A 19,831-nucleotide genomic window follows, 5' to 3' on the forward strand; every position below is an offset into this window, starting at 1 on the left:
TGGTCGGACATTTTTTAGCCTTTTCAATTTGTGTACTCTATCATTTTGATTCAAATGAGAGAGGAAGACCACGACACCAACAGTTGAGTGACCAAAATCTCTTTTGAGTGATCTTGTGCATCAAATTATGTCTGTGGAGGGAAAAAAACTCCCTCCAATAAGAATATTCCACGTCATCACAAATATAAATCTATCTTCCAAAGGACCGTCATGCTCAAGCCCAAATTGAGTGTATTTTTAACCCAAGACCATTGTTATTTGTCTTCCAACCTCCATCAAGGCCGAATCAAGAGGTCATCAGCCCAACTTGTTAATATTTAACATCCGGTCCGTTATTCAAGCCCAGCCAGATCAAAGTATGTTCAGCCCAGTTATTCAAGAATGCACAAATCCTACCAGTTGAAGGATTTACCATAGAAGGAAAATTCTGAGATAGGAAGTTCTGTACAAGGCAAGTTCTATGTATGAAAAATTAGACAATGGAAAGAACTCTATTAGTAAAGAATGTTTATATAGAAAGAATTGGAGGACAAGCAACGCGAGTCCTATCATAATTTTACAATCTTTTGTATATAAATAGAGACTTAGACCTTCAATAAAGGGATCAAGCAATTCTACGCTTCTCTATATACTATTCTTGTTTATTTTTATTGTTTGTTGAGTGAGTTGTTTTATTTCTCTTAATCATTATTGGTTGGGCGAAATTTTGCACTTACACTTTGGCGCCGTCTGTGGGAATCGTATAAAAATATACTCCCACTTGTTCTTCAAATCAAATCCTTAGTCGTATCTGGAATGTCAAACGTAGAGTCAGCAATGAATCAACAGATAGAATTGATGCAAAAGATGCGAGAGGAGTTCTTGCACCAATTTGAGACACTCTGGCAAGCAAACGATACGAGTGTCGCCCAGATAGCTGCGCTTCAGCAGCAAACTCATACGCTGCACACGGCAATGGCCAGGCTAACGCCACAACCACCACCAGGCGATACTGCAGCACCACCCCCCACCCAGAATTTACCTCCAGTTCATGAGCCTCCGGCCAACGGGACACCACCCAACGGGGCTCGACCTAATGAGGTTCAGCAACAGCAAGGGACAAGGTCCGAGGCGGTTGCTTCGGATAATCTCCCGCGTCGCACACAGGACGAACAGGCCGAGTCTAGCCATAGGCTTACGGTATGGTCCAATGGCGTTCCAGATGGCGCACGCGTACAAGATGCCTTCGACGAAAAGAAGCTATTAAGAGTTCAGACACCAGCCGAGATGGCTAGAGAGCACAAGAACTCCTTGGTCAAGACCCCCTTTACTGACGATGTATACCTTATGGAGAGACCAAGGAAGTTCACCATGCCATCATTCACCCAGTTCGATGGGGCAGGAGACCCCTCTCGGCATCTCGATCATTATGCGCAAAAGATGGCACTGGACGATCATAACGATCCGTGGATGTGTAAGGTTTTTCCTACCAGTTTAACCGGAGCAGCGTTAGAATGGTTCAGGAATAGGCCACATAAGTCTATCCCTGATTATAAGACCTTGTGCACTATGTTCTTAGCCCAGTATTGCGGAAATAAGAAGCAGAAGAAAAGTATCGCCAGCCTTTTCACCATAAGGCAGAGGAAGGGAGAAACTCTGCAAGATTTCTTATCCAGGTTTAACATGGAATCCTCGGAGATAGCAGATTGCCACCCTGCCACGGCAATCGAAACATTTAAGTTGGCAATGATCCAGGGAACCAAGTTTCACACATCCTTGATCAAATATTCCCCTCCGGATATGCAGACTTTGAACGCTAGGGCACAAATCTACATTCGGTTGGAGGAAAACGTAGCCCACCGTGCACAGCACGCTACCCTCGTCACAGTGGAAAACAAGTCTCGAGAGAAAGCTGCAAGCACAAGGATGCAGAAGGTTCCTCATGCCGCCCCACAAGTCACCCAAGCGCCTGAGAAGAGGCAAAGGACAGAGGACAGGCTTACCCCTCTCCGTACTACCTTAGCGCGCCTATTCCAAGATAATAAGACGAGGTTCGCAACTCCTCAGCCCATGAAACAACCCTTGGAGCAGAGGGACAAAAGCAAACATTGTGCCTACCATAGAGACTATGGGCATACCACCAATGACTGCAGGTCCCTTCAGCGACAGGTAGAAAGCATGATAGCGAGAGGAGAGTTGGTGGAGTATCTCGCCACAAAGGAGTACGTAAAACCTCGGGAGGTTAACCCTCGACGGGTAGAGGGCGGTCAGGTAAAGGTTATCCATGCCATACACGGAAGGTCAGAGAATGATGAAGAGTCTGAAGAGCTGTATAGATCCAGGCTGAGAGAGGCTCATAAGTTACGAAGATTGTCTTCGGTAAACACGGTTGCACCAGGCAGCATCAACATTGAAATCGGTAACAATGATCTGTCTAGAGTCCAGCGCCCGCATGAGGACCCCTTGGTCATTAGCTTCCTAGTAGCGAATTATATGATCAGGAGGGTGCTGATAGATCCGGGAAGTAGCGCCAACATCATTACAAAAGCAACTTTCGATCAGCTGGGGGTTTCACCATCGTCCATCAGGCCAACTTCCAGCCCCCTAATGGGGTTTGATGGTACTAAGGTGAATCCGCTTGGGGTGATCGATCTATCCGTTACTACAGCAAAGAGGACTCTGAAGGAGAATTTTGTCGTGACGGAGATTCATCCATCTTATAACCTCATTATGGGGAGAGGTTGGATCCATCGTATGAACGGAGTCCCCTCTACCCTTCATCAAGTAATGAGGTGTTTATCCCCAGATGGCAGGGAGGTCATTGACCTCTGGGGAGACCAGGTTACTGCAAAAGAATGTTACATGCTAACGCTACATGAAGCAAAGAAGGCATCGAAATCCCCTCAGTCAGAGGTGAATCCCAAAGACGCAATCAAATAGCAGTTACAGTATCCTCTACCCAAGTATCTCAAGGCAGTGGAAGAAGCCGAGGCTGAAGCACCTACCGAGGAGTCCCTCGAAGCTATAGAGGTAGTCCTCGGAGACCCTCAGAAGGTCACCTACATTGGCTCATCTTGCACAGCCGAAGAGAAGGAAGCATTGATCAGGGTCATTCGGTGCAATTCGGATGTCTTTGCTTGGGATCACTCGAACATGGTGGGGATCGATCCTACGGTCTCATGCCATAGTTTGAGGGTTCACCCAGAATTCAGGCCAGTCAAGCAGAGGCACCGACGGTTCGCACCTGAACGGAATCGCATAATAGCCGAGGAAGTAAATAAACTATTACAAGCAGGATTCATTCTAGAGGTGCAATACCCACAATGGCTCTCAAATGTAGTAGTCGTTCAAAAGAAGAATGGGAAATGGAGGGTATGCGTAGATTATACCAACCTTAACAAAGCTTGCCCAAAAGATAGCTTCCCTCTGCCCAAGATTGATCAAATGGTGGATGCTACGACAAGTTATGTGTAATACCCCTAATTTTAAAAAGGATATTCCTGGTATTTAATGGTATTTAATTTATTATTTAAGTGCATTTTATTTGATTATGTGTCATTATTTTTTATTAGGTGCTTAATTGTTTTCTTTTGTGGTGATTTAATTTATTTAAATGATATTAATTGGTTTAGTTATTTGATTGGAATTACTTATTAGTGTTTTAATTATTTAATTGGCATTAATGATTTAAGTGTAATTGGTTTAATTATTCTATGTGTGTTTTATTTCGGTTCAGTTATTTCAGTTAGGATATTATTAGGGGTCCACAGGATGGATTCCCGGGTTGTAGTTTAATTAATTACTAGTATCCGAAGATTGGAGGATTTTATTATTGGATTTTTAATTATTATTTATTTGAGGATTTTAAAATAGGGATTTATTATTTAGTTTCCTTCAGCTTATTATTTATTTATTCTTTATTATTCTTTTTGTATTCAAATGCTTGTTTAAATATTAATTGTTTGATATCCCTTGTATTCTGTGCTCGGACTCGATCACCCGTGGCTCTAGAATTGAGGGGTATCACAGTTGGTATCAGAGCACTCCAAGTTCAGGTGTCTCTAGGGATCTATCGTTTTAAGACTTCCGTGTAACGTATTCTTTTATTTAGAGCCTAAGATTAGGATTCGTTGTATTCTTTACGGTTCGATTAAATCGTACTAATGTCTGTCTTTCTATGTTAACAGAATGGTTAACGCTAGAAGAAGACGGGACAATCAGAGAAACAGGTAACGAAGGGAGGCGGCTCGTAGGCAGCGTCAGGAGGATGAGGGTCAGTTCTATGAGGAGCATGAGGAAGTTCAGCAGACTCGGGATCAGGGAGCAGATCCAGAGTTTCCTCCTCACATCAATGACCTTATTGCTCGGGCTATAGAAGCAGGGGTAACTGTGATACCCCCTAATTTTGGAACACGGATTGATCAAGTCCGCGCACAAAATCAAGGGATATCAAAACAATTTAAGTATTTAACAAGCACAGAATACAAAGATGAATAATAAAGAATAAATAAACCGCTGAAGAAAACTAATAAATAAATATTACTTAATGATTCTCCAACAATTACAATTCGGAAATCCCATAACTCAAGGACCCCTTAAAACATTATCCAATAATCCAATACTATTTAAAAGTACACAAGATGAATAGACGAATGACAGTCTCCCAGCTGCGGATCCTCAACCTCGAGACTGGAACCTCTAATAACCTGAAAAATAAATCGTGGGTTAAACCCTACGAGCAAGTTCACTTTACCAGGCCTCTGAAAACCAATAAGCAGATCATCTCTGATCAAAACCAACCCTAATAAAATTTAACTTTAATAAAGCACGATATACATGTCTATATATAATTATATATACTATACTAATCACATCCATTAATAGGTTTATTAAATTTCCATACCTATTAAATAATTATTAAAATAATATTCATACCTAGACCAATCTACCATTTCATTTTATAAAAACTCCTTTGACCTTAATCCCATCCTAGTCAGTTGTCTAATCATTTAAACAACAAATTATAATAAAAGAAATACTCTATTTAATCCCAACCCGATAATGATTTAAATTGTTTAAATCACATATCCAAAATCCAAGTTTTGACAAATCATCCACGTCTTCCCCAATATTATTTTATTAATGTAAAATAATACACTAACCAGTAAGTACTAAACTATTCTCATTTAAGAATATCTAACCCTAATCCAATCCATACATACAACAACCATAGATGATATTTTAATCATCTAACACATAACAACGTAATTATGCTTTGGCAAATCAACCATGCCATTGTAAATATTTTTATTTATATATTGGCAATTCAACCATGCCTCCATAAGTATATTTATTTATACATTGGCAATTCAACCATGCCTCCGTGTATGTATATTTATACATTGGCAATTCAACCATGCCTCCACAGGTATATTTATTCATACATTTAATTAGCAATTCATCCATGCTTTCCATATATGTATTCTATTCATACAAATATTTAGGTAATATATTTAATCATTTGACAATTTATCCATGCCCACACTTTAACCATGAATTAACTTTAAAATTAACAATACGCTAAATCATACATAGCCATCACATGCATATTATACGCATATCATTAATTTAACAACCAGCCTATTAAGATATGCCAAATAAGAATGATAATATTAATCATCTTAAATGATTTATATATATATATACCTACACATATGTTATTTAATGTATATATGTGTTTAACACCTTCTTTAATAATACTTGATTATTTAAAATCAATATACATACATACATACATATATATATATATATATAATTATTTATATATGGGTATATATAGTTTAATTTGCCTATGAGTTGTATGGAAGGATGAATATATATATATATATATATATATATATATACACACACTTCCTTCCATAACAAATTATTAATTTATTATATTTACACAAATTAGTGCAACTAAATATGTCAGAAATAGTTTCCTTTAAATACTCCATATTGGTTTAAATAGTTTTCCGACACTTTCTCACTAAAACATAAATATCTCCTAGTAGGATGGGAATCTGATAATGAAATTGGTACAATTGGTAAGAAGATGAAAAATCCTTGAATTTGAGCTCAAGAATGACCCAATTTCGATTTAAAATGACTAAGTTATGACCGTTTTAATTTCTAGTGTCGAATTAGGCCAACATAGTTTCCCACGCGCGCCCACGTGCTTACTATGCACTTGCACGCGCTGGATTCAAGCCTCCTTGTGTACTGGTATTGGCTAAGCTCTTTCAGCTACCGTGAGCTCACCACACCGAATCCATCACTTCCTTTATGCCGCATCCAATGGTCATAAATGAGTGCGCAAATGAACACGCTCACACTAGATTATTTTCTATTAACTATAATAGATCTAAGGTCCAGATTAGCGAGTGCACCATCTTCTCATGGTCTGCAATACACCAAATAATCCCATAGTTGACCAGACCACTTTTATGGTCCAGATACACATGCGCACCAAAGTTTTATGCGCCGCGATGCACCATATCAATTCACATAAGTTTAATTAATCAAATGGCCCTAATTGGCGTATACACCCTATTATCCTACACCGCGCCGCACTGGATCAATTCTTTATTGTGCCGCCGCTCCACATGCGCCAGTTACCTAGTATATATATATATATATATATATATATAATAAATCCTAATAAATTCCTAAAAATATCAGAAAAATTTCAGAAAATTACAGAACAATTCTAGAAAATAAAGAAACCATAATTAACTCTCTTGGGTCACAAATCCACCTATAGATTGATTTTAAAATATACATAACACCTATATATATCAATTAAAATCCAATAATCTAAAAATCAAATATAATAGTTTAGACTTTTTAATTATTCCGATCTAACCATAATTTTTAAACAAATAAATTTAATTAAAGCCTTGATACTCAAGGTGAAATCCTTATGAGTTCTAAGAGGAAAGTTAGAGAAAACTCGCCTGAAGGTTTCGAAACGAAACCGACGCTTTAAGCTTTAATTATCTCTTCCAATTCCGACGTCCTCCTTTTCAGATCCGACCTCCTCCTTGTCAGCCCTTCTTCTTCCTCTCTCTCTGTCTGTTTTATTTTTCTAACGTGTAAAACCTTTAACCCTAAAGCCTTATGTGTATTTTTATACACCTTAAATTCTAAATCCTATTCCAACTAGTATTATGAATTAAAATAATAATCTTTAAATAATTTATATCTATAAACATATATATATATAAATATATATTCCTTCCATAATTAACTCATTAGTTAATTAAATCATATATACTTATAAATATCAATAAATATATATCTATATATATATCTTTCCATAACAATTATTAATTAATTATATTTATATATAATTATATATATATATATATATATATATATAAATATAATTGATACAAAAGTGATCATTTAAATAATTAAATAACCACGGACCTTCATTAATTAACCCAATAAGGTTTCATACAAGCCCAAGACCACATCTTTTGGTCTAACTTTCCTTAAGCCCAATCCAATTAATTTAAATAAATAAGATAACTAATTAAATACAGAAATTAAATAACTAATTACATGAAGCACATAAACAAACAAGAATTTACAACTAAGTCATATAATACCAATAAAATCAACACACCAATAATTCAATCAATAATCAACCACACAAACAATCAATCATCATACATAATCACGAAATATAACGTAATTAAAATAAGATAATTAATCTAGCACTCAATAAAATAAAATAAATCATTGAAAAATAAAATAAAATAATTAATCCTAATTAATAAATCTTTTAAAATTATCGGGGTATTACATTCTTCCCCCCTAACAAACGGAATTCCGTCCTCGGAATTCACAAATCCATGAAATAAAAACTTTGATTATTTAATTTCAAATTTCATTATTCCTTTTATCCGTGTGGAAATTAACCCATCCACACATATTCATTATTAGCAGACACATCACGTAATTAGCTAATTCCATATTTATATAATTGATAAATATAAGTACACACTAGAGACTTTCACTGGACTAAAGCAGTTTCAACCGGATAGTGGGTATCTCATGTAAAACGCACACAAAGGTGGTTACGAGTCCTCCTTCTACCAGAGCCCACACATCCTTAAACCCAGCTACCCATCTCAATCGGCAATATACGCCTCCATCCTAACCACTGATCCTGAGACTCAAGCTTATATCATGGCCCATATATGTGTGTGTGTATGTATATATATATATATATATATATATATATATATATAATCCATTATATCCACATAAAAGTAAACTATCCAACCATATTATTTCAATGGCATACCATCCAACTATTTCGTTGACCTGACACGAATAAGTAGGACTTAACGCTATGGTTAATCCGTTCCCTTATAAATATATAGGTATGACTTAACTTCTTTGGTTAATCCGTCCCTGAAATGCCACCGTCCCATACCGGTGTATTAAACCATACAATTCATAAATAAATAGGTAGGACTTAACTATTCCGTTAATCCGTCCCTAAAATACCTCCATATTATTTTATTGGTGCATAAATCCATAAAACCCATACTTCAAAATTAGGGGAAGACTCAACGATTTACCAATACCTTCTAAATCGGTGTTTTACCATTTTCCTGATAAGACTCAATGATTTACCATTAGGACACACTAACGGACCGAATATAGAATACAATGAATCCTAAACTTAAGCTCTAAGTAAAAGAGTACACAACGCGGAAGTCACACAACGAAAGACACCCTAGGGACACTTGAACCTGGAGTGCTCTGATACCAACTGTGATACCCCCTAATTTTGGAACACGGATTGATCAAGTCCGCGCACAAAATCAAGGGATATCAAAACAATTTAAGTATTTAACAAGCACAGAATACAAAGATAAATAATAAAGAATAAATAAACCGCTGAAGAAAACTAATAAATAAATATTACTTAATGATTCTCCAACAATTACAATTCGGAAATCCCATAACTCAAGGACCCCTTAAAACATTATCCAATAATCCAATACTATTTAAAAGTACACAAGATGAATAGACGAATGACAGTCTCCCAGCTGCGGATCCTCAATCTCGAGACTGGAACCTCTAATAACCTGAAAAATAAATCGTGGGTTAAACCCTACGAGCAAGTTCACTCTACCAGGCCTCTGAAAACCAATAAGCAGATCATCTCTGATCAAAACCAACCCTAATAAAGTTTTAACTTTAATAAAGCACGATATACATGTCTATATATAATTATATATACTATACTAATCACATCCATTAATAGGTTTATTAAATTTCCATACCTATTAAATAATTATTAAAATAATATTCATACCTAGACCAATCTACCATTTCATTTTATAAAAACTTCTTTGACCTTAATCCCATCCTAGTCAGTTGTCTAATCATTTAAACAACAAATTATAATAAAAGAAATACTCTATTTAATCCCAACCCGATAATGATTTAAATTGTTTAAATCACATATCCAAAATCCAAGTTTTGACAAATCATCCACGTCTTCCCCAATATTATTTTATTAATGTAAAATAATACACTAACCAGTAAGTACTAAACTATTCTCATTTAAGAATATCTAACCCTAATCCAATCCATACATACAACAACCATAGATGATATTTTAATCATCTAACACATAACAACGTAATTATGCTTTGGCAAATCAACCATGCCATTGTAAATATTTTTATTTATATATTGGCAATTCAACCATGCCTCCATAAGTATATTTATTTATACATTGGCAATTCAACCATGCCTCCGTGTATGTATATTTATACATTGGCAATTCAACCATGCCTCCACAGGTATATTTATTCATACATTTAATTAGCAATTCATCCATGCTTTCCATATATGTATTCTATTCATACAAATATTTAGGTAATATATTTAATCATTTGACAATTTATCCATGCCCACACTTTAACCATGAATTAACTTTAAAATTAACAATACGCTAAATTATACATAGCCATCACATGCATATTATACGCATATCATTAATTTAACAACCAGCCTATTAAGATATGCCAAATAAGAATGATAATATTAATCATCTTAAATGATTTATATATATATATACCTACACATATGTTATTTAATGTATATATGTGTTTAACACCTTCTTTAATAATCCTTGATTATTTAAAATCAATATACATACATACATACATATATATATACACACACTTCCTTCCATAACAAATTATTAATTTATTATATTTACACAAATTAGTGCAACTAAATATGTCAGAAATAGTTTCCTTTAAATACTCCATATTGGTTTAAATAGTTTTCCGACACTTTCTCACTAAAACATAAATATCTCCTAGTAGGATGGGAATCTGATAATGAAATTGGTACAATTGGTAAGAAGATGAAAAATCCTTGAATTTGAGCTCAAGAATGACCCAATTTCGATTTAAAATGACTAAGTTATGACCGTTTTAATTTCTAGTGTCGAATTAGGCCAACATAGTTTCCCACGCGCGCCCACGTGCTTACTATGCACTTGCACGCGCTGGATTCAAGCCTCCTTGTGTGCTGGTATTGGCTAAGCTCTTTCAGCTACCGTGAGCTCACCATACCGAATCCATCACTTCCTTTATGCCGCATCCAATGGTCATAAATGAGTGCGCAAATGAACACGCTCACACTAGATTATTTTCTATTAACTATAATAGATCTAAGGTCCAGATTAGCGAGTGCACCATCTTCTCATGGTCTGCAATACACCAAATAATCCCATAGTTGACCAGACCACTTTTATGGTCCAGATACACATGCGCACCAAAGTTTTATGCGCCGCGATGCACCATATCAATTCACATAAGTTTAATTAATCAAATGGCCCTAATTGGCGTATACACCCTATTATCCTACACCGCGCCGCACTGGATCAATTCTTTATTGTGCCGCCGCTCCACATGCGCCAGTTACCTAGTATATATATATATATATATATATATATATATATATATATATATATATAATATATATAAAATAAATCCTAATAAATTCCTAAAAATATCAGAAAAATTCCAGAAAATTACAGAACAATTCTAGAAAATAAAGAAACCATAATTAACTCTCTTGGGTCACAAATCCACCTATAGATTGATTTTAAAATATACATAACACCTATATATATCAATTAAAATCCAATAATCTAAAAATCAAATATAATAGTTTATACTTTTTAATTATTCCGATCTAACCATAATTTTTAAACAAATAAATTTAATTAAAGCCTTGATACTCAAGGTGAAATCCTTATGAGTTCTAAGAGGAAAGTTAGAGAAAACTCGCCTGAAGGTTTCGAAACGAAACCGACGCTTTAAGCTTTAATTATCTCTTCTAATTCCGACGTCCACCTTTTCAGATCCGACCTCCTCCTTGTCAGCCCTTCTTCTTCCTCTCTCTCTGTCTGTTTTATTTTTCTAACGTGTAAAACCTTTAACCCTAAAGCCTTATGTGTATTTTTATACACCTTAAATTCCAAATCCTATTCCAACTAGTATTATGAATTAAAATAATAATCTTTAAATAATTTATATCTATAAACATATATATATATAAATATATATTCCTTCCATAATTAACTCATTAGTTAATTAAATCATATATACTTATAAATATCAATAAATATATATCTATATATATATCTTTCCATAACAATTATTAATTAATTATATTTATATATAATTATATATATATATATATATATAAATATAATTGATACAAAAGTGATCATTTAAATAATTAAATAACCACGGACCTTCATTAATTAACCCAATAAGGTTTCATACAAGCCCAAGACCACATCTTTTGGTCCAACTTTCCTTAAGCCCAATCCAATTAATTTAAATAAATAAGATAATTAATTAAATACAGAAATTAAAATAACTAATTACATGAAGCACATAAACAAACAAGAATTTACAACTAAGTCATATAATACCAATAAAATCAACACACCAATAATTCAATCAATAATCAACCACACAAACAACCAATCATCATACATAATCACGAAATATAACGTAATTAAAATAAGATAATTAATCTAGCACTCAATAAAATAAAATAAATCATTGAAAAATAAAATAAAATAATTAATCCTAATTAATAAATCTTTTAAAATTATCGGGGTATTACATTCTTCCCCCCTAACAAACGGAATTCCGTCCTCGGAATTCACAAATCCATGAAATAAAAACTTTGATTATTTAATTTCAAATTTCATTATTCCTTTTATCCGTGTGGAAATTAACCCATCCACACATATTCATTATTAGCAGACACATCACGTAATTAGCTAATTCCATATTTATATAATTGATAAATATAAGTACACACTAGAGACTTTCACTGGACTAAAGCAGTTTCAACCGGATAGTGGGTATCTCATGTAAAACGCACACAAAGGTGGTTACGAGTCCTCCTTCTACTAGAGCCCACACATCCTTAAACCCAGCTACCCATCTCAATCGGCAATATACGCCTCCATCCTAACCACTGATCCTGAGACTCAAGCTTATATCATGGCCCATATATGTGTGTGTGTATGTATATATATATATATATATATATATATATATATATATATAATCCATTATATCCACATAAAAGTAAACTATCCAACCATATTATTTCAATGGCATACCATCCAACTATTCCGTTGACCTGACACGAATAAGTAGGACTTAACGCTATGGTTAATCCGTTCCCTTATAAATATATAGGTATGACTTAACTTCTTTGGTTAATCCGTCCCTGAAATGCCACCGTCCCATACCGGTGTATTAAACCATACAATTCATAAATAAATAGGTAGGACTTAACTATTCCGTTAATCCGTCCCTAAAATACCTCCATATTATTTTATTGGTGCATAAATCCAAAAAACCCATACTTCAAAATTAGGGGAAGACTCAACGATTTACCAATACCTTCTAAATCGGTGTTTTACCATTTTCCTGATAAGACTCAATGATTTACCATTAGGACACACTAACAGACCGAATATAGAATACAAAGAATCCTAAACTTAAGCTCTAAGTAAAAGAGTACACAACGCGGAAGTCACACAACGAAAGACACCCTAGGGACACTTGAACCTGGAGTGCTCTGATACCAACTGTGATACCCCCTAATTTTGGAACACGGATTGATCAAGTCCGCGCACAAAATCAAGGGATATCAAAACAATTTAAGTATTTAACAAGCACAGAATACAAAGATGAATAATAAAGAATAAATAAACCGCTGAAGAAAACTAATAAATAAATATTACTTAATGATTCTCCAACAATTACAATTCGGAAATCCCATAACTCAAGGACCCCTTAAAACATTATCCAATAATCCAATACTATTTAAAAGTACACAAGATGAATAGACGAATGACAGTCTCCCAGCTGCGGATCCTCAATCTCGAGACTGGAACCTCTAATAACCTGAAAAATAAATCGTGGGTTAAACCCTACGAGCAAGTTCACTCTACCAGGCCTCTGAAAACCAATAAGCAGATCATCTCTGATCAAAACCAACCCTAATAAAGTTTTAACTTTAATAAAGCACGATATACATGTCTATATATAATTATATATACTATACTAATCACATCCATTAATAGGTTTATTAAATTTCCATACCTATTAAATAATTATTAAAATAATATTCATACCTAGACCAATCTACCATTTCATTTTATAAAAACTCCTTTGACCTTAATCCCATCCTAGTCAGTTGTCTAATCATTTAAACAACAAATTATAATAAAAGAAATACTCTATTTAATCCCAACCCGATAATGATTTAAATTGTTTAAATCACATATCCAAAATCCAAGTTTTGACAAATCATCCACGTCTTCCCCAATATTATTTTATTAATGTAAAATAATACACTAACCAGTAAGTACTAAACTATTCTCATTTAAGAATATCTAACCCTAATCCAATCCATACATACAACAACCATAGATGATATTTTAATCATCTAACACATAACAACGTAATTATGCTTTGGCAAATCAACCATGCCATTGTAAATATTTTTATTTATATATTGGCAATTCAACCATGCCTCCATAAGTATATTTATTTATACATTGGCAATTCAACCATGCCTCCGTGTATGTATATTTATACATTGGCAATTCAACCATGCCTCCACAGGTATATTTATTCATACATTTAATTAGCAATTCATCCATGCTTTCCATATATGTATTCTATTCATACAAATATTTAGGTAATATATTTAATCATTTGACAATTTATCCATGCCCACACTTTAACCATGAATTAACTTTAAAATTAACAATACGCTAAATCATACATAGCCATCACATGCATATTATACGCATATCATTAATTTAACAACCAGCCTATTAAGATATGCTAAATAAGAATGATAATATTAATCATCTTAAATGATTTATATATATATATATACCTACACATATGTTATTTAATGTATATATGTGTTTAACACCTTCTTTAATAATCCTTGATTATTTAAAATCAATATACATACATACATACATATATATATATATATATATATAATTATTTATATATGGGTATATATAGTTTAATTTGCCTATGAGTTGTATGGAAGGATGAATATATATATATATATATATATATATATATATATATATATATATACACACACTTCCTTCCATAACAAATTATTAATTTATTATATTTACACAAATTAGTGCAACTAAATATGTCAGAAATAGTTTCCTTTAAATACTCCATATTGGTTTAAATAGTTTTCCGACACTTTCTCATTAAAACATAAATATCTCCTAGTAGGATGGGAATCTGATAATGAAATTGGTACAATTGGTAAGAAGATGAAAAATCCTTGAATTTGAGCTCAAGAATGACCCAATTTCGATTTAAAATGACTAAGTTATGACCGTTTTAATTTCTAGTGTCGAATTAGGCCAACATAGTTTCCCACGCGCGCCCACGTGCTTACTATGCACTTGCACGCGCTGGATTCAAGCCTCCTTGTGTGCTGGTATTGGCTAAGCTCTTTCAGCTACCGTGAGCTCACCACACCGAATCCATCACTTCCTTTATGCCGCATCCAATGGTCATAAATGAGTGCGCAAATGAACACGCTCACACTAGATTATTTTCTATTAACTATAATAGATCTAAGGTCCAGATTAGCGAGTGCACCATTTTCTCATGGTCTGCAATACACCAAATAATCCCATAGTTGACCAGACCACTTTTATGGTCCAGATACACATGCGCACCAAAGTTTTATGCGCCGCGATGCACCATATCAATTCACATAAGTTTAATTAATCAAATGGCCCTAATTGGCGTATACACCCTATTATCCTACACCGCGCCGCACTGGATCAATTCTTTATTGTGCCGCCGCTCCACATGCGCCAGTTACCTAGTATATATATATATATATATATATATATAAAAAAAAAATAAATCCTAATAAATTCCTAAAAATATCAGAAAAATTCCAGAAAATTACAGAACAATTCTAGAAAATAAAGAAACCATAATTAACTCTCTTGGGTCACAAATCCACCTATAGATTGATTTTAAAATATACATAACACCTATATATATCAATTAAAATCCAATAATCTAAAAATCAAATATAATAGTTTATACTTTTTAATTATTCCGATCTAACCATAATTTTTAAACAAATAAATTTAATTAAAGCCTTGATACTCAAGGTGAAATCCTTATGAGTTCTAAGAGGAAAGTTAGAGAAAACTCGCCTGAAGGTTTCGAAACGAAACCGACGCTTTAAGCTTTAATTATCTCTTCCAATTCCGACGTCCTCCTTTTCAGATCCGACCTCCTCCTTGTCAGCCCTTCTTCTTCCTCTCTCTCTGTCTGTTTTATTTTTCTAACGTGTAAAACCTTTAACCCTAAAGCCTTATGTGTATTTTTATACACCTTAAATTCCAAATCCTATTCCAACTAGTATTATGAATTAAAATAATAATCTTTAAATAATTTATATCTATAAACATATATATATATAAATATATATTCCTTCCATAATTAACTCATTAGTTAATTAAATCATATATACTTATAAATATCAATAAATATATATCTATATATATATCTTTCCATAACAATTATTAATTAATTATATTTATATATAATTATATATATATATATATATATATATAAATATAATTGATACAAAAGTGATCATTTAAATAATTAAATAACCACGGACCTTCATTAATTAACCCAATAAGGTTTCATACAAGCCCAAGACCACATCTTTTGGTCCAACTTTCCTTAAGCCCAATCCAATTAATTTAAATAAATAAGATAATTAATTAAATACAGAAATTAAAATAACTAATTACATGAAGCACATAAACAAACAAGAATTTACAACTAAGTCATATAATACCAATAAAATCAACACACCAATAATTCAATCAATAATCAACCACACAAACAACCAATCATCATACATAATCACGAAATATAACGTAATTAAAATAAGATAATTAATCTAGCACTCAATAAAATAAAATAAATCATTGAAAAATAAAATAAAATAATTAATCCTAATTAATAAATCTTTTAAAATTATCGGGGTATTACATTCTTCCCCCCTAACAAACGGAATTCCGTCCTCGGAATTCACAAATCCATGAAATAAAAACTTTGATTATTTAATTTCAAATTTCATTATTCCTTTTATCCGTGTGGAAATTAACCCATCCACACATATTCATTATTAGCAGACACATCACGTAATTAGCTAATTCCATATTTATATAATTGATAAATATAAGTACACACTAGAGACTTTCACTGGACTAAAGCAGTTTCAACCGGATAGTGGGTATCTCATGTAAAACGCACACAAAGGTGGTTACGAGTCCTCCTTCTACCAGAGCCCACACATCCTTAAACCCAGCTACCCATCTCAATCGGCAATATACGCCTCCATCCTAACCACTGATCCTGAGACTCAAGCTTATATCATGGCCCATATATGTGTGTGTGTATGTATATATATATATATATATATATATATATATATATATATATAATCCATTATATCCACATAAAAGTAAACTATCCAACCATATTATTTCAATGGCATACCATCCAACTATTCCGTTGACCTGACACGAATAAGTAGGACTTAACGCTATGGTTAATCCGTTCCCTTATAAATATATAGGTATGACTTAACTTCTTTGGTTAATCCGTCCCTGAAATGCCACCGTCCCATACCGGTGTATTAAACCATACAATTCATAAATAAATAGGTAGGACTTAACTATTCCGTTAATCCGTCCCTAAAATACCTCCATATTATTTTATTGGTGCATAAATCCATAAAACCCATACTTCAAAATTAGGGGAAGACTCAACGATTTACCAATACCTTCTAAATCGGTGTTTTACCATTTTCCTGATAAGACTCAATGATTTACCATTAGGACACACTAACGGACCGAATATAGAATACAATGAATCCTAAACTTAAGCTCTAAGTAAAAGAGTACACAACGCGGAAGTCACACAACGAAAGACACCCTAGGGACACTTGAACCTGGAGTGCTCTGATACCAACTGTGATACCCCCTAATTTTGGAACACGGATTGATCAAGTCCGCGCACAAAATCAAGGGATATCAAAACAATTTAAGTATTTAACAAGCACAGAATACAAAGATGAATAATAAAGAATAAATAAACCGCTGAAGAAAACTAATAAATAAATATTACTTAATGATTCTCCAACAATTACAATTCGGAAATCCCATAACTCAAGGACCCCTTAAAACATTATCCAATAATCCAATACTATTTAAAAGTACACAAGATGAATAGACGAATGACAGTCTCCCAGTTACGGATCCTCAATCTCGAGACTGGAACCTCTAATAACCTGAAAAATAAATCGTGGGTTAAACCCTACGAGCAAGTTCACTCTACCAGGCCTCTGAAAACCAATAAGCAGATCATCTCTGATCAAAACCAACCCTAATAAAGTTTTAACTTTAATAAAGCACGATATACATGTCTATATATAATTATATATACTATACTAATCACATCCATTAATAGGTTTATTAAATTTCCATACCTATTAAATAATTATTAAAATAATATTCATACCTAGACCAATCTACCATTTCATTTTATAAAAACTCCTTTGACCTTAATCCCATCCTAGTCAGTTGTCTAATCATTTAAACAACAAAGTATAATAAAAGAAATACTCTATTTAATCCCAACCCGATAATGATTTAAATTGTTTAAATCACATATCCAAAATCCAAGTTTTGACAAATCATCCACGTCTTCCCCAATATTATTTTATTAATGTAAAATAATACACTAACCAGTAAGTACTAAACTATTCTCATTTAAGAATATCTAACCCTAATCCAATCCATACATACAACAACCATAGATGATATTTTAATCATCTAACACATAACAACGTAATTATGCTTTGGCAAATCAACCATGCCATTGTAAATATTTTTATTTATATATTGGCAATTCAACCATGCCTCCATAAGTATATTTATTTATACATTGGCAATTCAACCATGCCTCCGTGTATGTATATTTATACATTGGCAATTCAACCATGCCTCCACAGGTATATTTATTCATACATTTAATTAGCAATTCATCCATGCTTTCCATATATGTATTCTATTCATACAAATATTTAGGTAATATATTTAATCATTTGACAATTTATCCATGCCCACACTTTAACCATGAATTAACTTTAAAATTAACAATACGCTAAATCATACATAGCCATCACATGCATATTATACGCATATCATTAATTTAACAACCAGCCTATTAAGATATGCTAAATAAGAATGATAATATTAATCATCTTAAATGATTTATATATATATATATACCTACACATATGTTATTTAATGTATATATGTGTTTAACACCTTCTTTAATAATCCTTGATTATTTAAAATCAATATACATACATACATACATATATATATATATATAATTATTTATATATGGGTATATATAGTTTAATTTGCCTATGAGTTGTATGGAAGGATGAATATATATATATATATATATATATATATATATATATACACACACTTCCTTCCATAACAAATTATTAATTTATTATATTTACACAAATTAGTGCAACTAAATATGTCAGAAATAGTTTCCTTTAAATACTCCATATTGGTTTAAATAGTTTTCCGACACTTTCTCATTAAAACATAAATATCTCCTAGTAGGATGGGAATCTGATAATGAAATTGGTACAATTGGTAAGAAGATGAAAAATCCTTGAATTTGAGCTCAAGAATGACCCAATTTCGATTTAAAATGACTAAGTTATGACCGTTTTAATTTCTAGTGTCGAATTAGGCCAACATAGTTTCCCACGCGCGCCCACGTGCTTACTATGCACTTGCACGCGCTGGATTCAAGCCTCCTTGTGTGCTGGTATTGGCTAAGCTCTTTCAGCACCCGTGAGCTCACCACACCGAATCCATCACTTCCTTTATGCCGCATCCAATGGTCATAAATGAGTGCGCAAATGAACACGCTCACACTAGATTATTTTCTATTAACTATAATAGATCTAAGGTCCAGATTAGCGAGTGCACCATCTTCTCATGGTCTGCAATACACCAAATAATCCCATAGTTGACCAGACCACTTTTATGGTCCAGATACACATGCGCACCAAAGTTTTATGCGCCGCGATGCACCATATCAATTCA

This window comes from Cornus florida, unplaced genomic scaffold, assembly GCF_030987335.1.
Source record: "Cornus florida cultivar Cherokee Brave unplaced genomic scaffold, ASM3098733v1 CherokeeBrave_3.0.0_Hap2_Chr06, whole genome shotgun sequence".
Taxonomy (NCBI): Eukaryota; Viridiplantae; Streptophyta; class Magnoliopsida; order Cornales; family Cornaceae; genus Cornus; species Cornus florida.